The following is a 26,018-nucleotide window of genomic DNA, read 5'->3' as shown; positions in this document are numbered from 1 at the left end:
ATTACTAGTATTAATAAAAAATTGAAAGCTTTCCCTTTAAGACCAAGAATATATTTTTCTCCTTAGAAAACCAAAAAAGTGGGCCATGCGTGGTGGCTCACGCCTGTAATCCCAGCACTTTGGGAGGCCGAGACAGGAAAATGCTTGAACCGGGACCCGGGAGATGGAGGTTGCAGTGAGCTGAAATCACACCACTGCACTCTAGCCTGGTGTCCTGGGGTACAGAGAGAGACTCTGTCTCAAAAAAAAAAAAAAAAAAAAAAGGAAAGAAGAGAAAAGAAAACCAAAAATGTACTTATTGATTGATTCTTTAGAGATTTTTCTTTTTATAAATTGATACACAATAATTGTACATATTTATGGTGTACAGAGGGATGTTTTGATACATACAATGTGTAGTCATTGGATCAGAGTAATCACCATATTCATTATCTCAAACATATATCATTTGTGGTGGGAACATCAAATAACCTCCTTCTGGCTATTTTAAACTATAAGATATATTATTGTCAACTATAGTCATCATACAGTGATATAGAACACTACAACTTATTTCTCCTATCTAGCTGTAATTTTGTATTCTTTAACAAATCTCTCCCTATTTCTCCATTTCCCCTATTATTTTCAGCTTACAATACTCTTTGTTATACTTTTTATTTCTATGAGATCAACATTTTCTAGTTTGTGCTTATGAATGGGAATATTTCTCACTTCTATTTAACATAGTACTGGAAGTCCTAGTCAGAGAACTTAAACAAGAAAAATAAATTGAAAAATTCAATCAGAAAAGAAGAAATAAAATTATTTCTGTTTGTAGATGATGTGACTTCATATGTAGAAAACTCCAAAAATTCTATATAAATATATACACAAAATACTCTTAGAATATAAATGAATTTAGCAAAGAATCAAGATATAAAGTTCAAACACAAAATCAGTTGCATTTTTATATACGAATAATAAACCATCTAAAAATTAAGAAAATATTTTCATTTGCAATACCACTACAAATTATAAAATACTTAAGAATTAACCAAACCAAGGAAGTAAAAGACTTGTACAATGAAAATTATAAAACATTAACCAATAAAATTAAGGAAGACATCAATAAATGAAAAAATATCTCACATTCTGGATTAGGGCTTAGCATTGTTAAAATTTCAATAGTACACAAAGTGACCTACAGATTTAATGCAATCTCTATCAAAATGTAAGGTCAGTTTAACATCCAAAAGTTAATTTATGTGATATGCCATGTCAATAGAATAAAGAAAAACTATATGCTCATCTCAATAAATCCAGAAAAAGTATTTGACAGAAATACAATACCAAACAAACAAACAAAACTAGGAATAGAAGCCTCACCCTGTTAAAAGGGATTTGCAAAACATTCCACAACTACCATCATACCTCATGGTGAAAGACAATTCTTTTCTCCTAAGATCATGAAAATCATAAGGATATTCATTCTTGCCACTTCTAACGTTGTACTGGGGGTGCTGGTCAGGGCAAGTAGGCGAGAATAAGAAAGAGAAAGTATCCAGATAGGAAAAGAAAAAATAGAACTCCTTATATTTTCAATTACCTAATTTTATACATGTGTGTGTATACACATATAAACATACGCACTTTGTTATGAGCATTATAAAAACTGAAATTAAGAAAACAATTGCATTTATAATAGCATTAAAAACCCAGAATACTTAGTTATATGTTCAATAAAGGACAAAACTTGTATACTGAAAACTAAAAAACATAGGAAGTAATTAATTATTTGTATTTACCTTATTATTTCCCTGATCATTCTTACCACCAGAGAGATCGAAGACTTAATGGGCAGTTTGCTTCTTCAGTGATGTGCTTATTCGTATGCGTTGTTCAATATTCTTCTGTTATTCTTCAATAACAATGTCTGTTATTTTCTTATTCAGGCAATGGAACTCCTTTTAGAGATATAAACACTTTTCTTATAAATGTTGTAAATATTTTCTCCTGACAAATCATTTGTCCCTTCATTTCATTTAATTTTATTCACTTTTCCACTTTTTCTCCCGTATTTGTTCTGCTTCAGGCACACAGTCTCTTAGATGTTCTCTAAACATTAAGAATTTGCACTGACTGTTCTCTTTGCCTAGAATGCTTTTCTCTGGATTCTCATTCCTCACTCTCTCCAAGTCTTTGTCACATATCACCTTCTGAATGAGGCCTACACTAACCACTTTATTTAATTTCAGCACAATCCCACTGCCGCAAGAGCCAGGCCAGATCATCTTTACTCTGCCTTTTTTTTTATAGCACTTAAAACCTTCTAAAATAATATATCATTTATTTATTTTCATGTTTTTATTTCTTGTTTTTCTGGTAAATTTAAAATTAATAAGAGCAAATATTTGTTTGTTTTGTTCCTCATATATCCCAAAATTTTTGAACAGTTAGTACATGTTAGGGGCTTATAAATATTTGCTGAATTATATAATTTATAATCACTTCTTCCAAATAAGTTTTTAATGTTTAATGTTATCAAATCTAGAAGAGATATCTTTAAGAATAAGTATATCTTTATCTTGTGTTGTCAAGATAAGCTACACTAAGATTAAGAACATCTTCTCCTTTATTTTTATTATGCTTTTATAAGAATTATTGTTGATTTACACTTACGTTTTGACTTGAACTAGATTATAATTTGGGTAAGATAGAAACTCTAAAAGCTCTTTCATTTTAAAACCTAATTGTCTTAACAGTAATTATAGAACAGTCGATTCTGTACCCACAGATAATTAGCGTGACCTTTAGAATATGCTAAATCTCATTTGTATTGCTTTCTGAAATTTATTCTTTTTCACTCTGCAATAACTTTACTTAAAAGAGTTTTACACCTGAAATTATAATAAATTTATAGCTGTATTTGGGTGAAATTGACCCATATTTTCTAGTTGAGTTAATATTTGCTAATTTCTAGAAAAATTAATCCCCTATATTCAATCTGTTTATTCCTTCACAAACTACTATGACCAGACATTGAATCTCCTCGATATATATTCTATACCACGTTAAGTTCCTTTCATAACACGTACTTTTATTTTTTAATGTCCTTGAGACTTCCACTTAATTATTCAAGTTTATCTTTCATTGTGTCCAACTGCCCAAAACTTTACTGATATTTTTAAACATTTCATACATACGGAGAAGTACATAAATGTATATGCAGAATTTAAAGAGTATTTTTAAATGAACTTCTGTGATAATTTCATCTAGAAGAGAAAATGGAACATTTTTCCATGTATTTTTGAAAAATGTATTCTGAAATAATTTTACTAACTGTATATTCTGATATGTGCTATTATACTCAACTATTTAGTGTTGTTTCTTCATGTAACTTTCTGAGTTTACATTTCATTTGATACTTTTGCAAATATGCTAGGTAATGTTTACAGTTTCTTGTTCCATACATGCATTTTTTCCAGTCTTCTAATGCTTCAAACATAAATTATAATTATTTTATAATAGATACTTTAATAATTCTTATATTTGGCCGGGCACGTTGGCTCAAGCCTGTAATCCCAGCACTTTGGGAGGCCGAGACGGGTGGATCACAAGGTCAGGAGATCGAGAGCATCCTGGCTAACACGGTGAAACCCTGTCTCTACCAAAAATACAAAAAAATTAGCTGGGCATTGTGGCGGGGGCCTGTAGTCCCAGCTACTCGAAGGCTGAAGCAGGAGAATGTTGTGAACCCAGGAGACGGAGGTTGCAGTGAGCCGAGATCGTGCCACTGCACTCCAGCCTGGGTGACAAAGCGAGACTCCGTCTCAAAATAAATAAATAAATAAATAAATAAATATATAAATAATTTGAGATGAAGACATACTCTTGAATTATACAGGTAGGCCCAAGGTAATGTCAAGGGTCCTTATCACAGGAGGGCAGTAGCATCACATTCAGAGAAGAAAGTATCATCATGGGAGTAAAGATTACAGGAAATGAGAAACAGGTCATGATCTAATAAATTCATCCCGCCTCCAATATGGAAAAGGCAAGAAAACAGATTTTCCACTAGAACCTCTTGAAGAAATGCAGCCCTGCTGACCCCTTTATTTTTGGAATTCCTAACCTCTATAATTATAAGATGATAAATGTGGGTTGTTTTAAGTCACTACATTTGGGGTAATTAGTTACAATAACAATAGAATACTAATACAGTTATTTTAGTAATTTCTTAATTATGGTACCTTTTCAGTACGTGCTTGGTTATTTTTCATTGTGAGGCATATGTTTGGTTTTTTTCCAGAAATTACTTGTGGAATAACGAGGTTGAAGGTGAGTTTCTCTGGAGAGCATTTGCTTATATCAGGGCTTATGGGTTCTGCAAATACCAGTCTACTGTAAAGTATTTTCATGTTGTGTCTGTATTTTTGGACCAACAAATAAATTGCCTTGCTTATGTTTTCATATCTTCTTTTTTTATACTGTAAGTTTTTCTCCTATTTATAACAACAAAGATGTGAGGATAAAAATAAGACTTCTTTTTAATGTCCTCACATTGGTTGTTGGTTGTTTAAAGTGTAGAGCATCAGTATGTTACCAAGACACCAGGGGCTCGGTCTGGGTTCTGCTGCCTCCCACACAAAAGGACAATGATGGAGACAATGAATATTGCCAAGGAAGAAGCTTTAATCAGGTGCTGCAGCTGAGGAGATGGGAGCTCAGTCTCAAATCTAAACCCCTGACTGACTAAAACTAGGGATATATAGCAGGGAAGAAATAAAACAATGTGTAAGAAAACAAAAAGCAGGGAGGGCAAGCAAGCAATCATGATGAAAAGGTGTTTGGTCATTGTCTGATGTGGTGATGTGTGAGATTCAGTTGTTTGATACTTTTTTTTTTTTTTTTTGAGATGGAGTCTTGCTCTGTCTTTTAGGTGGTAGTGCAATGGCGTAATCTCGACTCACTGCAACCTCTGCCTCCCAACTTCAAGCGATTCTCCTGCCTCAGCCTCCCGAGTAGCTGGGATTACAGGCGCCAGCCACCACGCGCAGCTAATTTTTGTATTTTTCAGTAGAGATGGGGTTAAGCCATGTTGGCCAGGCTGGTCTTGAACTCCTGACCTCAGGTGATCCACCTGCCTTGGCCTCCCAAAGTGCTGGGATTACAGGCGTAAGCCACCACTTCTAGCCGATATTTTTTTGGGGGGGAGGCCTGAAAGTTCTTTTCTGAGGAGAGAACTCCTATAAAACAAATATAACTTTCAAGCTTTAAGGCCATAAGGGGTTAATTTCAATCTGTATCCAAAAAAATCCATGTAGGACTATCAGTTTCAAGTACAGCACGATAGATAGATGGAATTACCCTCTATGGCAGACTGCCTTCTACAGTGAGATAACCGAAAACTGTTAGTAAGAAGGCTTTCATTTGTGTTACTTGCGAGAAGAGGAGGAAGGTGTTTAGGAATTAATGCATTTATCTTTTAGTATTCTTATTTTTATCTTGCTCTTGCCTTGTGGTTGCTAGGCTTTTCTGTCCTTTAGTTGTTGTTATTGCAATTTCATCTGCTTTTTATCCTCCTTACACCATTATAAAAAACCCAATGTTTGAAGAAACCAGTTTGAAGTCATATCAAAAGAGACATGGTAGCTGCATATTGTATAGATTTTATAGGTACCTGAGAATATTACATTATCATTAACCTTAAACAAATGCCACAGGAAGACAGTATATTGCTTGCTGGAAAATAAAGCTAAGGGTGTGCTATGATGAATTTCATATTCATACTTTGTCTAAAGGCAGATGTTTGCATGATTTGGAGTTTTTCCAGGCTTAAAGACTATAAACTTTATCAAGAATCTCAACCAAAGACAGTTGTTTCCTCCATTCCATCTGTGCAGCAGCAAGACGTTACACAAAAATCCAAGCCAGAGATGGTAATTATGATAAGGATATATTGGTACACTAATGAACATCAGTTATCATTATAAATTTAATTATTTACTATTATTAGTAACTGATGTATTGTCCTGTAAAATAAGTACTATTACAGATATTGTAAAGAAAGAATGAGAAACATCATTTGTTAAATAACGATTTGACTTCTGTACCACAGAAAAATTGATTGGAAGTGACTTTTTAAAATTTTTACTTTTTATTTATCTTCATATATAATAATGATTACTTGTTTATTTCTGCATAATTAAGTATCTGAAATTATGTACCTGGATCCCAGAGTAGTCTTTGTTAAAGTAGCCTGGTTTCATATCAAAGTATGAGGCTCTCTTTATGTGACATGGACCATGTTATAAGCCAGACCACCTTAAATAAGTGGATAAAGATCCTTCAAGATTTGTTTTAACTCATTCATTCATTCAATCAGCAAACACCGAGTATAAGGCACTTACCTAAATGCCCAATATACATCAACGAACAGAGAAGATGAAGTTATTTTACCTCCTGGAACTTATAGTCTGGCAAATAATTTATTATAAATACATAATATACAAAAGTGATAAGTGTTATGATGGAAACCTTAGAGTATGATAAGAAAGATTAGGGGAGCTTTGATTTGGCAGTTTTAAATCGGTGATCATGGTGGGGCTTCTGAGAAGTGTTATCTGAGTAGAAACTTAAAGGAGTCACGGAGTTAGCCATGTGGATATCTGGAGGAAGAGCACCGTATGCAGAGGAAACAGACAGTAAATAGGCCCTGAAGCAGAAGCATGCCTGGCATAATTGGAGAATAGTGAAGAAGCCAGGTTTTTCTGAGTAGAGTGGAAAAAAAAAAAAATGGAAAGGATAGAGTAGTAGGAGTTGATATCACAGAGAAATTGGAAGGACAGATCATGAAGGACTTTATGGGTCATTATGTGAATGTGGGCTATTTCATGAAAAAAATCGGGGAAAATTTTGAGTTGAACATTGAATTTAATCTAGCTTTTATTGTAAAAGGTTCCCTCTGGCTGCTGAGTGGAGGAGAAACCAAAGTTAAGAAAGGATAGGAAAAGTGCAACAGTGAGCTGGCTACTTTGTTACGCAGACAGGCAATGATGGTGGCTTGGTTTAGAGCCAGTGGTAGATAAATGCAGGACATATATCAAATCATCAAGTACATAAATTACTACAATTCTAGATTACATATTGGCCTCCTGACTTCCCAAGTGAATACTTTCATTTCAATATAATAACCAATCACTTTAACTTCAAAACCAAAAATAGTTAATGAAATCTTCATGTACTTCTAGTGATGAGTTCTAAAATGAATGGATGATATTTTCTTTCATTTCCGTAGTAGTCATGGTTAAGGACTAAGGTGTAGGATAAAGTGAGAAAGCAAAGCAGGGTTAATGAGCTTCAGAAATGATAGCCCTGTTTGCTGGACCTGATTCAAAGTGGAAATGTAGAGGGGAGTGTTTGAGCATGGTGACTTCATGATTTAAAATTTAGAAAGCAGAAGGATTGATCTTTTCTCCTGTCAAAAATGCCAGAGAGAGTCGCACAATTTATTATTCTTCCTGTTGAGTAAGCAACACTGAAGAAAAGCAAGAAAGTAGGACTTTGCTAAAGCAAAGCAAGGGAAGGATGCTAGGCCACAATAAAGATTCAGTGATAACTTGCTTTACCGTGAATTCATCATGGACTTAGGTGTTTGCGAGACAGGGAGTCAAATACAGACTCTACCCTTTCTTTAGCCACATATGTCACCTTTAAAAAGTTAATTAATCTCACCAATTTTATATTCCTTATTTTTGAAATACATTTTGAATATCATTTAAAATTCATAACAATTTGTGATCATAATTATAATTTCATCCTCCTTATTACTAGCTATTATTGACTACTTTGTACGTCAATTGAAATAATATTGTATAAAATTAGATCTCACTGTCCTCTGTGCCCACTTTCCAAAAACAGGGAAAAGGTAACTAAGACAACCCACAGTGTACATCATGTATATTTTCTGGAACAAGAAAGAAAATGCCTAAAGAGGAAACTGAACAGTTGGTATCTTGTTAGAAGGGGATTTTTTTTTTTCCAGTCTCAACAATAACCTGATGCAGTTGCTAATATTTTCCACCTCAGCTTGTGTTTATTAAGATGATTTTAAAAGGCAATGAAGTGGAGAATGCATCAGGGTAAGTGGCTACATATTTTATTTAATTATCTGATGAAAAGGGCAAAACAGTGAGGAGAGCTCTTCTTTTGGTACATGCCAAAATAGACATACTCAGAATGGAATTCTGAACAAGCCTGCTCTCCACTTAACTAAGCCCTTCTCCCTGTCCCCACGTGGCTTACTTGACTGAAAAGAATTCACTAATAGAAACAGAGCACCTATGATACGCTCTGCATTGAGCCAGGTATTGTAAAGGAAGCACCAAGATGCCGCTTTTATAATACTGATGATGTAAGAACGGCAAATATGAATAACAGCAACAAACCTGAAAGATAAGAACTGTGTAATAACGTTCACAGTAACAGCTGTATGTTCTGTGTAAGGCACAGAACTAACACCACCTCGGAATAATAGGGAAGGGGCCTGGTGTGGTGGCTCACCCCTGTAGTACCAGCACTTTGGGTGGCTGAGGTGGGAGATGAGCCCAGGAGTTTGAGACCAGCCTGGGCAATATGGTGAAATCCTGTCTCTACAAAACACACAAACATTAGCTGGGCGTAGTGGCACACATCTGTAGCCCCAGTTACTTTGGGAGGCTGAGGTGGGAGGATGCCTTGAGCTCAAGAGACGGAGGTTGCAGTGAGCTGAGATTGTGCTGCTTCACTCCAGCCTCCGTGACATAGTGAATCTCAAAAATAAAACAAAAACAAAAACATAAAGAACGATTTATAATCTTTTATATATATGCAGTAATGGGATTGCTGGGTCAAATGGTATTTCTGTTTCTAGATCCTTGAGCAATCATCACAGCAGCACTGTTCACAATAGCAAAGATTTGGAACCAACCCAAATGCCCATCAATGACAGACTGGATAAAGAAACTGTGGCACATATACACCATGGAATACTATGCAGCCATAAAAAAGGATAAGTTCATGTCCTTTGCAGGGACATGGATGAAGCTGGAAACCATCATTCTCAGCAAACTAATACAGGAACAGAAAACAAAACACCACATGTTCTCACTTAGAAGTGGGAGTTGAACAATGAGAACACATGGACACAGGGAGGGGAACATCACACACTGGGGCCTGTTGGGGGTTGGGGGCTAGGGGAGGGATTGCATTAGGAGAAATACCTAACGGAGATGACGGGTTGATGGGTGCAGCAAACCACCATGGTACGTATATACCTATGTAACAAACATGAATGTTCTGCACATGTATCCCAGAACTTAAAGTATAATTAAAGGAAGGAAGGAAGGAAGGAAGGAAGGAAGGAAGGAAGGAAGGAAGGAAGGAAGGAAGGAAGGAAGGAAGGAAGGAAGGAAGGGAGGGAGGGAGGGAGGGAGGGAGGGAGGGAGGGAGGGAGGGAGGGAGGGAGGGAGGAAGGGGAAAAAGAAAGGAATAATAGGGAAGTCTTTATAGTTGAATGTGAGATTCAAGTCATATCTGGAAGAATAGGTAAGCTCTGGATATGTAGAAGAGAAAGGGATGCTGGACTTGGAGTCAGACAAACCTCTTTCACTCTCTGCTCCATTACAAGCTGCATGGCCCTTAGAAAATTAATAAGTGCTAGGTTATTTCATTGCATATTGGAATTACAGTAGAATCTGTCATGTGTGATCACTGTGAGATTTCAAGAAGATGATGCATATGAAGTGCTTCACACAGAGCCTGTCATATAGCAAGTTCTCAGTAAATGGTGGGAATTGTTCTTGTTGCTTGTATTGTAACTATTATGATTAATTAAAGTATAACAACACTGACCTCAGGAGATTATTGTACAGGAAGACTTTTAACACTGTAACTGGTTTTTGGAGCGTATGCATCTGTAACTAGTTTGGGGGCATATGCATTTGCATATGCATCTGGAGATGGGAATAAGGCATGCAATGTTTACGAAATAGTGAACACAAAAGCTTATGAGAGCTAAGCATAGAATTCAAGTCCAATTGAACAAAAAAGAAGCAAGTTTCATACTGGAAGATGTTGGTTAAATGCTTTGAGATGAGAAAACTGGAAGCCTTTTGCTTTGGTTTAGATTAGCAATGTGTTTAATCATTTGTAGCAATTATATTATAATTATATAACGGCCCCCACCTGGAGTGTAGACAAAGATTCTGAACATACAAGGCTGTGCATCAGAGTGGAATGAGGCCATTATTTCCTTTGGGTAAGATTCATTTCTCCTGCACAAAAACACCCGGTGCTCTTTGTTTTTCAATTCAACATTTCTAGTGGAAATAATTTATGGTAATACAGGCAAATAGCACAGAGCATGTAAGGAACTGAAATAAATTTGAGTCTCAAATGAGAAACCTTGGAGTGTCGACAATAGCAAGACGGTCCTTTGGAAACAGCAGGTCTCATTATTTTTCCACACTGATCAACAAGGGATTTGGCTGTAAGGGGTGGTTAAGTGGCTGAAGTTTTAGTTTTGACTTCCTTCTCCTCTAGTGAGACAATTACTGTCAGGGTCAATTAGTCTTCACAAATTTGCAGATAAAGTTCTATGTCATTATCATTTAAGATATTGTTAAAGCAAGTCTCAAATACCACAAGTCTGTCAGCTCTATATGGGCATTAAGAGTATCTGACAACATTGTCTTGTGGTTTAGTTTCAATTTTTTTATTTTTTCCTTTCTTGGGTTTAAAGTCACCTGAAATTAAAATAAAAATTTGGGAAAGGTTTTGGCAAATTTTGAATCTTGAGATACATATCATTAATAAGGTTTAAACTCTAGGATGTTGAGCTAAAATAATTAATGTAAATATTATTTAGACAGAAATAAATCTTGATATTTAAGTGCAATTTTCACTTAATTTGCATTCATCTATAAGAGATTAATTCAACAAGTAAAAATGATTGATTTCAAGGAATTAGAACAATTGAAAGATGCATTTCTAAAATGCTACTAAATACATAATATTTCTTCAAACTATATTATCTTTTTTCAGATGGAGAAAAAAGTTTGTAAACTTTTCTGATTATTCTGATTCTGACTTAAGAAGCAAACAAAATAAAACATAAATACTATAAGTGTTGACGTCCTCAGAATTCTGTACAAAAGAACAAAAGTAATTTGAACACCATACATTTCCTCCTGCTAGGGTTGGACATTTGGTTTTATGAAGATTGTTTTCCAAATGCTTCGCACGATTAAGCGTGCAATATCGCTGCTCTGTTAGCATGGGATAAGGTGACTTCCACGTTTTATGAAACTCATTACCAACAACTCGGTGTGCACCTAAATAGCCTCTGAAGAAAAACAAACAATATGCCCAATTGCTGTTTCTGTGGCCATAAATACAATGTTTAAAACTGGTGTGTGTCTTTGGGGAAACACATCTGAAATGGTTCATTGTCTAGTAGCGAATGTTTATGGATGGATTTTCTTCCTGCCTCCCTCACAGCATCCTATCAACATTAGGAGATACAAACTGCAAGAGACTTCAGAGGGAAGGACTCAAGCCTAGAAAGAATTGACAACCAGTATTTCTTACACGTACTTACTTTTTAGCAAGCTATAAAGGATGAGTATTTTAATGGTTAAGGAAGAAATACATGCCAACAATTCTATACCAAGAAATTCATTCTCTACCCTTGAGAAATACCATGAGGATGTGTTAAACTCAGTGGGGTTGTTGGTGTTGAAATAAATGAAGAAACAGAATCCCTCTGGTCTTATTGTTTCATCTCATGCAGCAAGAGGCCTTCAAAATCCTCTACATTGACATAGAGAAAAATATAATAAGGACGTGACATGTCAAAAGGGTCAAGCCTCAGAAATGAGAATTGGGCACATGTACCCTAGAACTTAAAGCATAATAATAATAAAAAATAAATTAAAAAAATACCTTACATTCACACAATGAAATGCTTTGTAGCGATTACTTTAAAATTGGACTGCTGATATATGCTGGCTTGAGTATTTTATAGATGATACCTGTTCACTCAAAACTTTTAAATAACCAGATCTTCTATATCTTTACATTTTTATTTGCTTGGCACATAAGTAACCGAAAGTGATGTAGTATATTATGGCCATCATAACACTAAATGGTGCAGCTTTTTTGTAGATTTATTGACTATATTCTTTGTGTGTTTGGAGCTATTAGGTCCAAGCAAGATAAAATTATTCTATTTCTCTCAAGAATTGGATCTTTTTCATGCTATGACTACCTCTATTCCTAATGATGTTCCTTTCAAACATTTGTCTGGTAAAGATTTCTTTTTTTATGTTATTTTAACTGTTCAAACTTTATTTTGTGTATTACTTTCCTGTTATATTTATCCCTTGTACTTGTACCTTAATACTTGTCCTTATGCTTTTAGGTGAATCTCTTAGAAGTAACACAAACTTTGATCTTTATTCCACTGTGATTATAGTTTTTGTCATCTACCTGGTGAATTTATTGTCTTTACTGGGATTATAGATAAGCTGAGATGTTTCTCACATCTTTGATGGTTTTTGTTGTTGTTGTTGTTCTACTTTATAATACACCCTTCATTCTTGCCTTCTTTTCAATAAATTGTTTTTAAATTTTGTCTCAATTTTTATCCTCTACTAACTTAGACATTTCTAAATATAGATCCCATTTTAAATGTTTAACTTCAATAAATATACATGTACATTTCACAAGTTCTAAAGTCAATCAGTATCTACCTTCCATTCAAATATGTTTACATGTTTGACTCTGCCAGCCTAACAACTTATTTTTTGGCCAAAACTTTACTTTTACAAGATTAATTAAGCATTATGTAATACTATTTTACGACATTATGTGTAAAACACAATAAATATTGTATTTTGTATTTATTGTATTGTAAATATGGGATACATGTGAACAAATATGGGATGCATATAAACAAATACTGTTTGTTCACATGTATCCCATATTTACCAATGTCTATATACATTTTACTCTTTGCAACTCAAACTTTCATTCTAATGTGATTTCTCTTCTGCTTGAAAGTTCTTAAATGAGGATCTATGGCTGTTAAACAGTCTAAGTTTCTTCTGTTTAATAATGCCTTTAGTTTGTCCTCATTCTTGAAAAACAGCTTATCTTTTCACAAAATTTTAGATTGACAGATTCTGTCTTTCAAGAATTCGATTACACTTTTTGAGTATTTAGTTGCTGAAGGCTGCAAGAAATAAAGTTATATTACTTTATGTGATTTTTTTAAACCAATATTGACTACAGCAGTCTTTATCATCAGATATATCAAATGTCTATCTTCTGACTCACAGTCCCTAAAGAAAATGCTTATAACTTTGATCTTCCATTTGTTAAAGAATTCTTAGAGGTCTAGAATATCTTAAAAACATAGAACCTATTTCATTCCACACAGTGTAGAGGCAATCTGAATGTGGAAAGCAGAGATGAGAAACAAACATCTATTAAATTATTTCTTGAGCTAGATATGATGGTACATACTTTATACACAAAATCTCACTGAATTCAAACAACAAATATTTGAGGTTGGTATTAGCGTTCTTGTTTCACAGGTGAGCGTCTAAGATTCTAAGCTGAGATGTGTTCCATTTTACCTGCTGGTTGTGACTCTGTAAGATCTTTGAAGGGAAGTGCACTGCCTTGTTCATCTTTCTATTCCCAGTTCAGTCTTTATTGCTGAGGGCAACCATTCTGATGCTTATGTCCAGGTCAAGGTAGTCAGTTGGTACAATTCTGAACGTGGCCTCTTTCCTCGCTCCCTCAAAAGAAGTGGAATGACTTATCTGCTTGCTACATTTGGAAAGAATAAATGGAACATGCTTAAATTTCTCTCCCCCACTTTTTTTCTTATATGGACATGAGTGGCTGCCCACAGACATTAGGTGCTCTTTCCCTTTCTACCACAGCTTCACTCCTACCTGGTCTGTTTTTGAACACATGAGAGGCTGCCTTAGCCCAACACTATCATAGTGTGATAGGTAAGTTTGCCTAATTTGAGGATTTAATTAACAGGCCTATTTGTTTTTACACAAAACTAAATTGTTTAACTTGATTTTTATTAATCCAAATGGTGATATTTACATCTCCCACTTATCTTACATTTTATCTTATTTCTCATTTTATTTAAAATCTGGCGAGGGAAAAGGGATACTGCTCAAAGACCACAATGCCAGTATAGTATGTTCTGTAAAATGTATCAAGGCATTAAGTTAATGGATTCATAGGTACTTCCACTTCACTGAACAATTCCTTTCCTTTAGAATTCTCTGTTGTTGTATTAAAAAATAAACTAAGGATAACCCAAAATAGGTCTATATTTAATATGCATTGAATGTTTATTGCTGAACATTAATGACTTTATATTTTTCCTTTTTTAAAAGAATTTCCATTTCTACAAATGCTTTTCCTTTTTTAGAAGGCCCATAATTAATAAGTTCATGACTTATTAATTATGAATTTTTAGGAATTAGAAAAAGGGTAGTGGTAGAATATTTCAGGAGGATTTTTTATGCTACTTGAATCATACCACATAGAATATCATCTAATCTACCCACAAATAAATTTAGCTCTCCTTTCACATTCAAAATTTCTCTTATCAATAGTTTGTAACATTCCAATTTCAGGAATACCTGAGATTACAAGAAAATAAGAACTTAATTAAATCCACACAGTATCCAGGTGGAAGAGAACCTTTATGTATGTATCCATTGATTGCCAAACATTAATTGCCACAGACTATATTTTCAATAAATATTTGATGAATGAGAATCAGTAAATGAATTAAACTCATAAGTAAAATTCCATTTCATAAAACAAAAGACTTCTCAGGCACATCAGATAAAATCTAGGATTCAATCTTTTCTCTAAAAGAACTCTCAAGAGGAAGCTTAATTTGTAAAATAGGTCAGTATAATGCTCTACCTCTTTTCCTAAGCCTTCAGTGAAGATGAAGGTCGCTTTGCGAGGTGAAGTCAGCTGGACTTCCTGGGTCGAGTGGGGACTTGGAGAACTTTTCTTCCTTACAAGGGGATTGTAAAATGCACCAATCAGCACTCTGCAGCTAGGATTGTAAAACGCACCAATCAGTGCTCTGTAGCTAGCAAGGGGATTGTAAAATGCACCAATCAGCGCTCTGTAAAACGCACCCATCAGTAGGATCTTAAAAGCAGCCAATTGGACAGAGGGTTGAAAAAAGGGCACTCTAATAGGACAAAAATGGAACATGGGAGGGGACAAATAAGGGAATAAAAGCTGGCCACCCCAGCCAGCAGTGGCAACCCGCTCGGGTCCCCTTCCAGGCTGTGAAAGCTTTGTTTTTTCACTCTTCACAATAAATCTTGCTGCTGCTCACTCTTTGGGTCTGTGCCATCTTTAAGAGCTGTAACACTCACCGTGAACGTCCACGGCTCCATTCTTGAAGTCAGAGAGACTACAAACCCACCGGAAGGAACCAACTCCAGACACAACTTCTGAGCTTCCAAATCTGTATTTATGGACAGAAAAAAATCTCAGTTCCTGACAGAAGTTACTGCCTATGGCCAAGCGTAATGAGTAGCAGGAACTTTGCTGGTATCTTCTTCTCACCCTGGTCCAGTGATTGTGCTTGTTCAACCTTCATTCCTCCATGATGTTAGTGGTCAAGCCCCCCAGGATATTTTAGCCAGAATGGTTCTTTATGTATGCTATTAAAATGGCATTATAAATGACTTCAGGAAACTTCTCTTTGACTTCTCTTTGTTCTATTCATTCTCAGCTAGCTGAACTAGAATAATACTTTTAAAGGAATCCCCAGACATAAGACCTAGTTAAAGCCTTTTGTAAACAAGAGTAAGAAGGGAGATGAAGAATGATTGTTTTTTCCTGTTCTGTGTATAAACTCTAGAAAGAGAGACATTTGCCATTTGGACTAGGGCATTCAAGTCTGGTCTTGGACTATTTAGAATAATAAAGAAAACTCCAAGTTCTGTCAGAATAAACCACATATATTATAATTAAACACAGACCTCCTTAGTAAGTTTTCTATTACATTATTTTCCCACTCCCACCCCAAGGATCCAGGCTGTCACGGAGGTGTGTTTACACAAGAGATACAATAGATGGAAAGGAACTTAAAGCACAACTATAATTTTACAGTTCGTAAAATATTACAAATCCATGTATTTTGAGTTAAACAAAGACCAGAATGTTTTCTGGTTTCAGTGACATAGGATGCATCACATGAGCCATGAAAACCTCCAAAAATTCTTTCAGACAAATGAAATTTGTCTTATGTTCTTTTGGACTCAATAGTCACGGCTCCGGGAAAATAGATCCTAGTGATACCAGAGTTCTGGGAAGGGAAGAGTATGGTTCCTTTAAATGATATGGAAGGGGGAAAGGGAAGTACTGTGTAGAGGTGAATGTGGTCCCTGGCTAGGGCTCCACTGCATGGACCCAGGTGAGGAAAGGCACTCCTGCTTTGGAGCCCAAATGTTGCATTTTCCAAGACCACCTTAGCCTGGACTGACAAAAACTTGAGACCTGCAGGACACGGTGGCTCATGCCTGTGATATCAGCACTTTGGGAGGCTGAGGTGGTGGATTATGTGAGGTCATGAGTTCGAGACCAGACTGGCCAACATGGTGAATCACCGTCTCTACTAAAAAAAAAAAAAAAAAAAAACATTAGCCAGGGGTGGTGGTGCATGTCTGTAATCCCAGCTACGCATGAGGCAGAGGCGGGGGAATCTCTTGAACCCGAGAGGCAGAGGTTGCAGTGAGCCAAGAATGCACCATTGCACTCCAGCCTGGGCAACAAGAGTGAAACTCTGTCTCAAAACAAAAACAAACAAACAAACAAAAACTTGAGACCTTAGCGAGCAGACACACAAGAGGCTGGACGTCAAGAAGAGTGGATCCGCGAAAGAAGGCACAGAGGCAGCTGGAGGTGGAGAGAAGCACATCAGCGGAGGAACACACAGGCCACTGCACTTCTAGAGAAACGCACCGACAGGCAGGGCACACCAGCAGGCCACCGACTGGCAGAACAACGTGGAGTTTGGCCAGGGTAGCCAAAGAAGAGTCTGGGCTACCGACGGCGCACTCCAGGGGAAAGCCATCTCCCTTCTAGGTGCCCCATCTGCTGAAAGCTACTTCCATTCAATAAAACCTTGCACTCATTCTCCAAGCGCAGGTGTGATCCGATTCTTCCAGTATGCCAAGGCAAGAACCCAGGATACAGAAAGCCCTCTGTGGTTGCAACAATAAGAGAGTCAAATTGAGCTAACACAAGCCACCTATAGGCAAACTAAAAGAGCGCCCTGTAACACATGACCACTGGGGCTTCAGGAGGCTTAAACATTCACCCCTAGACACTGCCTTGGGGTCGGAGCCCCACAGCCTGCCCATCTATATGCTCCCCTGGAAGTCCCAGCAGCGGGGCACTGAAGAAGTGAGCCACACCTCCATCGCACGTCCTGTGAGGGGGACAAGGGAACTTTTCCCATTTCACTAGTTAGTTGTAACGATGTCCATAGCAATACCTCTGACGCTACAATCATTGACTATCCAGGGAAATCTGGAGTCTTCTGGCAATATGAGAAGATGGTCCTGGTCTCAATTTCTTCTGAGACTGGATTGCTACCATGACTCTTGTCACTTGGGGGAGTAGGCTATGCATAATATCACCTTAGTTCAAAAGGATACATTTTGATACTTACAACCTTTCACAATCCTTTTTTATTAAAAAACAAGATACATATTGAGGGTGGCTCCAATGGGAATAAAATAGATTTTCTGGACATTATCTCTTAAGTGACAGGAAGATATCTGAAGATGTAAAATTTGCTTAATCAGTTTTTTGCCTGTGTCTCCAGGGCTAGCCACTGAAATATGTGTACCTCTAGCACCCTGAATAAATCCAACAATCTCTCCCAACCCCATCACTATAAATAAACTACATCCCATAATAAACATCATGAGCATTTACAGATAGTAATAGGGAAGTGAGATCACTGAGGACTTGGTCTCCATTTTAAAATGATTTGCCCTTGGTATTCTCTAATTATATTATTTCATGTTCTCCATGCACGTTTTCTAGTTACCCTTAAACATTGGAAATTTCCCAGATGGATCTTGGTTTTACTCAATTATTTGGTGTGATAAGTAATATTTGGGTCCTTCCCATAAAGAGGAGGTGAGTAGCATACTATACAAATTTTGTATTTCAACTAGCAAGAAGAATAAAACAAAGCATTACAAGAAAACTGAGTGAAAACTATTATTGTGGTTAACAGATGAATAATAAAGATGGCAGAATACCATATCTATTCATGCCTGACCCTAGATATAAAAGGAGAATTGTTAATCAAATTTGGCTAGCCTGCACTACCGTGCCACTTCAGTGGTATTGTGTAGAATATCTAATTCCAGTTGGAGCAGCTTTTACTGCCTGCCTTTTCCCTCAGCTTCTTTGACTATATCACAATTTTAGAAGATATTTTCTGTCTTTACCTATGATCAGAATCATATATAACAATGTTTTGCATAATTAATTCCTTGCATGAAGTAAACAACGGTTTTGCAAACTCTATTTTGATTTTTTTACTTACCCTCTAAATTAGGGAATATTTCGCAAATCCACACGGGTATGTGACATTGTCCATGTACTTATATGGATTTTCAATATTGAGAAAGACATTTTGCACACTAGAAAATATCTGTAAGACCAAGAGATGTTAATTTTAGGTTTTTAAATATCGAATTTGACATAATAAAATAGAGAGGGAACACTCAAACAAAGGTAGCCTGTGGGTTTTATAGAGAGAGCGCGCTCCTTTTGCATTCAGGTAAGTGCAGCTCATTGTTGCAGGCGGAAGAATGGCTTCCACAAAGATGCCCATATCCACATTTTCAGAAACTATAAATATGTTCTGATATATGGCAAAGGGGATTTAAGACTGCAGATGGATTTAAGGTGGCTAATCAGTTAACTTTAAAATAGGAAGATTATACTAGATTATTATCTATGTGTGCCCAAAGTAATCCAAGGGCTAGAAAAAGGTGGAAGAGGGAGAGAGAACAGTCACTGCTAAGAGTGATACAGCATGAGAAAGACTTTACTAGCTATTGCTGGGTTTGACGATGGAAAGAAGCCACAAGCCAAGTAAAGTAGGCAGCCTTTAGAAGTTGGAAAAAGTACGAAAAATTTATTTTCCCCTAGAAGGAACAATCCAGAAGGAACACAGCCCTGCTATACCTTGATTTAGTCCAATGAGACCCATTTCAGATTTTTTACTTCCAAAACTGTACGATAATAAATATGTGCTGTTTTTAGCAACCAAGTTTACAGTAGTTTGTTACGGCACATTTGGAAATTAATACAATATCCTCATACATATGTTTTTATAGGAATTGACAGTATTTCAACTTCTCCTTAAGGCTTCCGGATATGTAATTAAAATGACAAAGTTCAACTGCTTCTATAAAGCCTAAGGCTTTATTGCTTCGATTATTGTTTATTTTCTTAGTACCATTTAACATCACTTGAAACGATTTTATGTGTTTATTTATTGCTGTTTCCTTTAGTACAAAGTAAGTTGCATGAGAGCAGGCTTTTAAGCTACATTGCTCATTGGGTACAAAGCCTAGAAAAGTACCTATCACATATTGGATATTCCATATATGTTGATTAAATGAATGATGAATAAATGAGTGAATGATAGGTCTTCAGTAGCAATGAATATTTGAGTGAAATACATCAATAAATTAAAGCTTTTCTTCTCATTTTCCTAAAGTATGTGAGTAAGAATACATGTTATGTTTAATGCTTCCTGATGAAGTTAACCTTAATTATTTTTCATTGCATTGCATTTTTTGCCTCAAGAATAAATTTGTTTTCTTTATTGATTTGCCTATTCAGTATTCATATATACTAACCCATGCCTCTGCAGTCACTCTGTAGATTTAGACTGATCATTTTTCTCTTGTTACTCCCAACAAATCCCTTAGGGAATTTTTAATGTAAGCACAGCTGGAAATATGTGCAGTCAAGGTTTTATGCCCAAGAATACAGTGACCCTTTGTTGAATGAGGATTTTCTACAACTGATTTTTTCTTGTGAAATGTCTCCTATTTTAGCAAGTTGCTACAACCTCCTACCTCCCCTATCCTAGTCATCTCCTGGAGACAATGTCTGAGCTCCTGGAATATCCTGCCTGATAATATTCCCATAAGCCTGAGGCCTTGGGCCATGCTATGGCAATTTGACCACATAAGTTTATCCTAACAGTATGATTTATAGTGAATACCTGATTTTACTCTTGAGGCTACAGTCTGGTGGGTGAAGTCAGTCACAGAAACACTGAATGTGTGCATGACTGACAACCAGTAAAAACCCTGGTGACCAAAGCTGGGGGGAGCTTCCCTGATGGCCAATACTTTGCATGTGTTGTCCCACATTGCTGCTGGGAGAGATATGTGCATCCCCATGGGACTCCACTGGAGAGAAAACCTTGTAGCTTGGTTTCTCCTGGCCTTCACCCCATGGGCCTTTTCCCTTTGCCGATTCTAATCTCTACATCTGTTCTCTGTAATAAACAATAACTATTAGTATAGCAGCTTTTCTGAATCACGTGAATTGTTTCATTCAATCATCAAGTCTTAGGAGGGTCTTATGGACCCTCCTGACCCAATCCATTAATTTGTTTATTCCTCATGATAACCCAATGAACTTGGTTTGAGCTTTTACTTTCATCTCAGAGATGAGGAAACTAAGAGTTATTTTGCCAAAGGTGAAGCTAATCTAGCAAAAACAGAAAATAAATAAGAAATAATTATTTCTTTATATTTGAATATTTAAATATTTCTACCTTTTAAGATAACAATCAAATACAGGCATACCTTAGAGACACTTTGTGTTTTATTTCAGACCACTGAAATAAAGCAAATACCACAATAAAACAAGTTACAAATATTTTGTCATTTTCCAGTGCATATAAAAGTTATGTTTACACTATGGTGTTGACTATTGTGTGCAATAGCATTATGTCTAAAATGTATATATACGTTAATTAAAAAATGCTTTGTTGCTAAAAATGTTAATAATTACCAGAGCCTTTAGCCAGCTATAATCTCTTTGCTGGTGGAGGATCTTGTCATAATGTTGATGAATGGTGACGGATCAGGATAATGGTTGCTGAAGGCAGGGTTGGTTGAGACAATTTCTTAAAATAAAACAATGAAGTTTGCCACATCAGTTGATTATTTCGCGAAAGATTTCTCTGTAACATGCAATGCTGTTTGATAGCATTTTACTGTCAAAACTGCTATAAACAGATGTACTGTCATCCAGTCTTTGTTGTTTCATTTATAGAGCACAGGCAGAATAAATTTAGCACAATTCTTAAGGGTCCTAGGATTTCTGAATGTTAAATGAGCATTTACTTTAACTTAAGGTTACCAGCTGCCTTGACCCCTAACAAGAGGGTCAGCCTATCCTTTGAGGCTTTGAAGCCGGACATTAACTTCTCCTCTTTATCTATGAAAGTCCTAGATGGCATCTTCTTCCAATAGAAGGCTATTTTGTCTATACCGAAAATCTGTTGTTTAGTGTTGCCACCTTCATCAATTATCTTAGCTAGATCTTCAGGATAACTTGCTGTAGCTTCTACAACAGTACTTACTGCTTCACCTTGTACTTTTATGGTTATGGAAACATTTTCTTTCCTTAAACTTCATGAACCAACCTCTGCTATTAATATTCAGAGATATTAATATCAACCTCTGCTGTTAATTATTGGAATATAATATTCAAACTATTCTTCTGTAGCTTCTTTATCTTTCTCAGCCTTCATAGAATTGAAGAACTGAGGAACAGAATTGTTAGAGCTTTGCTCTAAATTAGTCTCTGACTTAAGGGAATGTTGTGGATGGTTTGATCTATCCAGACCACTAAAACTTTATCCATGTCAACAATCAGGCGGTTTCACTTTCGTATCATTCATGTGTTCACTAGAGTAGCAATATACTCATTGATTACTTAGATTTATATCTACTTAATGATATAGCTTATTGGAACAACTCGTCTGGGCAAGAGACATTTCTTTTTTAGTCCTCTTTTATTTGTATCATTCATGTGTTCACTAGAGTAGCACTTTTACTTTCCTTCAAGAATTTCTCCTTTGCACCCACAACTTGGCTAACTGTTTGGTGTCAAGGGGCCTAGCTTTCAGCCTATTGCAGTTTTTGGCATGCCTTCCTAACTAAGTTTGATCATTTCTAGCTTTTGATCTAGAGTGAGATATGTGTGACTCTTCCTTTCACTTGAACACTAGAGGCTATTGTAGGGTTATATTAACTGGCCTAATTTCAATATTGCTCTTGCTCATGAAATAGAGGGGTCCCGGGAGATGGAGGGAGATGGGGGAATAACTGGTTGGTAGAACAGTCGTAACACACACATTAATTAAGTACATTGTTTTATATTGACACACTTTGTGGCACTTCAAGACAGTTACAAAAGTAACATCAAAGGTTACAGGCCAGGTGCGGTGGCTCACACCTGTCATCCCAGCACTTTGGGAAGCCGAGGCAGGTGGATCACTTGAACTCAGGAGTTCCAGACTGGCCTGGGCAACATGGCGAAACTGTGTCTCCACAAAAAAATATGAAGATTAGCCAGGTGTGGTGGCATATTGTGAGAATTTCCATAATTGACACAGAGACAGGAAGTGAGCAGATGCTGCTGAAAAGTGGCTTTGGTAGATTTGCTTGTTGCAGGGTCGCCACAAATCTTCAATTTGTTAACAATGCAATATCTGCCATACATAATAAAATGAAGTATGACCGTATATAGATTGGAATGTGAAATCAAAGAGGACTAAAAAGAAATTTCTCTTGCCCAGACGAGTTGTTCCAACAAGCTCTATTCAGTAGCTATAAATCTAAGTAATCAACAAGTATACTGTTACTATGTGGACAAGACAGAAGTGCCAAAGCATCTAGCTGCGGCTTAACAGATCCTTGACCAAGCCCACATACAAACTGTGTTTTTAGCAATTACGTTAGAAACTATTTAGCCATCTGCTTTCTTTCTTTCCATACTGCTGATTTTATTGTGGGAAGCATCGTTCAGTATTTACAGATACCACAAAACATTCTAAATAATTTAAACATGAAAAGATTCCATGTAAGATCTTTAGAAGGATTAGGTAAATAGGTTAGAGATGGAGATTCCAGGAACACCACCACAGACCTCAATTAGCGAAAGGGTTGCTTCTTCTGCCGTGGAGAGAAGGTCAGGAATTCGAGAAGACATCACCACCTCTGCTGGCTGTGCCACATCCGTGTGCTGTGATCTCGGAATCATGAGGCTGCCGCCAAGAAGTCGTGATGTCCCATGTCTTAAATCTCAGCAGTCACAAAGCTGAGGACTCCACACAAGAAATCCTCTATAGTGTCTGCAGAAAAAGCAAAAGAGAGAGCGAGATAAGTGTTTTTAAGACTGTGCTGGATGGGAGAAAAGCTAAAAGCAGCAAAATTGTGACCACTATCTTATCATTCACTTCAGCTTTTCAAAGTTCACAGATCACTTCTGATGGTGAAATATAAATGGGATTGTAGCCTGGCTGCAATCAATGTTCCTTACCTCTCTGAGTACTGAAAAATAAACTAGAAGAAAGTTGGAGCGGATGAGTGATTCAATCCAGAATATATACTTACCTCCCCTCCTATGCCCTTAAAGATTAGTTATGTTGCCGGGCACGGTGCCTCACCCCTATAATTCCAGCACTTTGGGATGCCAAGGCAAGCAGATCATGAGGTCAGGAGTTTGAGACCAGCCTGGCCAACATGGTGAAACCCCATCTCTACTATAAATACAAAAATTAGCCAGGTGTGGTGGCACTGGCCTGTAGTCCCAGCTACTCAGGAGGCTGAGGCAGGAGAATCATTTGAACCCAGGAGGTGGAGGTTGCAGTGAGTCAAGATCGTGCCACTGCATTCCAGCCTGGGCAACAGAGCAACACTCTGTCTCAAAAGAAGAAGAAGAAAAAAAAAGATTAGTTACGTTTTGCTAGGAAGAGTGAACAGTTAATTTATAAGGTCAAAAAAATGCATAGATGCTGTGACTCTACTCTAATGAGCACCCCTCTCTCTTCACTCCAATTTAAGACTAAAGAAAATTCCTGATTCTTACCTGCTACTTTCTGAACTATTCTGAATTATTTTCAAGAATTGCCCTTCTACCTTTGCATTAATCCAAAACTTTGCTTCCAATCTCATTTTAAGACCTTTTAAAAAAGCTTTCTTGATAATCCCTTCAAAACAGCAGTAGTTTTATTTTATTATTTGAATTCCTAATTCCCCAGCAGGCTATGGTAAACCGTTCCATGCTTAATTAAAAGAACTTGACTTAGTCTGTTCTAAAATCATTTCAAAATGTTAAGCCCGTCCTCTCTATTTAGATAATAAAATTTTAAAAGACTATATCATATATTGATTCCTCCTTTCAGATCCCAGAGAAACAGTTGCTTAGATACTTAAATTAATAAGCAGATTTCATTTATTTGGATAAGGTAGCACCTTTTGGAAGTATCTCTAATTCTTTTATTTCAACATACAGGCTAAATAAATGGCCTACAAGAGGCGTTCTTCTGACACAGCAGTTCAGAATACCTCCACCCAGCTTCATAATTTTGCTTAACCGCTGAGCAACATTCAACTTCCTAACAGAATAAAAAAATCAGTTATTTCACTCAATTTCCTTTATCTCTTGCAAAGCTGAAGCAAAAAATAAATAAAATATGTGTCCACTCTCTTATTCATTTTTTCTCTAACGGATATCTTCCTTGCCTTTTCTATTTGATCTAAAATAAAAGTTGTGTTTATTATAATCATAATATATAATAATTATAAATATTTTGCAAAAACAGAAAGGTATAGATGATACGAAAATCATTAACAATCCAGAAAAAGCACTTTAAACTTGTAAGTATATAATGCTTTAGTATTTATTACACAATCAGTGGTAAATATAAAGTCATGTATAATTATTTTAAATACTTATTTTTCTTAAAGACAAGATTACAAACTTTTTTTTAAATCTTGTAGATTTTTTAAGTTTCAAAATTTACTTTTTGAATAATGTGTAACAATATTTGCATGCTAGCATTTATTTATTTAAAGGCATTAGAGACTGTTTCTATTGTCATATATTCTGATTAGACTAATTTGATTTTATAGACCAGACACTCAAAGCAAATATTACTGAGCTATTAACAGATGTATGGACTCCATGGAAAGTGAATTGCTACTTTCAAAGCAAATATTTTAGGTTCACAACTACATCCATACATCCTAAAAAGCAAATCTTTTGTTTTCTATTTTAATTTGAGCCTCTTTCAAAAAGGTTTTTATTAGATCAATCTAAGTAGATTACTTGATGCTGATGCTTCTGAAATTAGGTTGAAACCACTGTCTCCTTTCTTCTTCTTCTTCTTCTTTTTTTTTTTTTTTTTTTTTGAGATGGAGTCTTGCTCTGTCACCCAGGCTGTGGTGCAGTGGCGAGATCTTGGCTCGCTGCAACCTCTACCTCCCAGGTTCAAGCGATTCTCCTGCCTCAGCCTCCCGAGGAGCTGGGATTACAGGCACCTGCCACCATGCCCAGCTAATTTTTTTGTATTTTCAGTAGAGACGGGGTTTCACCATGTTGGTCAGGCTGGTCTTGAACTCCTGACTTCAGGTGATCCACCTGCCTTGGCCTCCCAAAGTGCTGGGATTACAGATGTGAGCCACTGCGTCCGGCCTCAGGACATTTTTTTAAAGCACTTTCCACAAAACAAAGACGGAACCCTTATAGTTAAACGCAAAACTGACATTTGGATCATGGCACAAGTGGAAGAGTGAATATTATAAATTTGTTCATTGATGAACAGACCAGGTGAAATAAAATGATTAAAGGAAGATGAGAGTTAGATC

At 36.4% G+C, this 26,018-nt stretch overlaps 2 long non-coding RNA genes across 5 annotated transcripts in view; both read right to left on the bottom strand.

Annotated features, from left to right (window-relative positions):
• Positions 1 to 17,398, bottom strand: part of LOC105480806 (uncharacterized) — a 113,401-nt gene extending 96,003 nt beyond the window's left edge. The window contains exons 1-3 of the long non-coding RNA XR_011624487.1: positions 15,456 to 17,398; positions 13,659 to 13,854; positions 1,411 to 1,943 (exon numbers count right to left, since the gene is read on the bottom strand). This is a non-coding gene — a long non-coding RNA (uncharacterized lncRNA). The remainder of the gene's footprint in view (positions 1 to 1,410; positions 1,944 to 13,658; positions 13,855 to 15,455) is intronic.
• A 330-nt stretch (positions 17,399 to 17,728) lies between these two features.
• Positions 17,729 to 26,018, bottom strand: part of LOC105480808 (uncharacterized) — a 694,030-nt gene continuing 685,740 nt past the window's right edge. The window contains exons 7-9 of one of the 4 annotated variants that reach the window (XR_011624484.1): positions 23,296 to 23,500; positions 21,151 to 21,265; positions 17,729 to 18,760 (exon numbers count right to left, since the gene is read on the bottom strand). This is a non-coding gene — a long non-coding RNA (uncharacterized lncRNA). The remainder of the gene's footprint in view (positions 18,761 to 21,150; positions 21,266 to 23,295; positions 23,501 to 26,018) is intronic. The other 3 variants (XR_011624483.1, XR_011624482.1, XR_986596.3) reach the window with 3 other exon arrangements.

This window comes from Macaca nemestrina, chromosome 6 (assembly GCF_043159975.1).
Source record: "Macaca nemestrina isolate mMacNem1 chromosome 6, mMacNem.hap1, whole genome shotgun sequence".
Lineage (NCBI taxonomy): Eukaryota > Metazoa > Chordata > Mammalia > Primates > Cercopithecidae > Macaca > Macaca nemestrina.
This window is presented reverse-complemented; position numbering and strand designations above follow the sequence as displayed.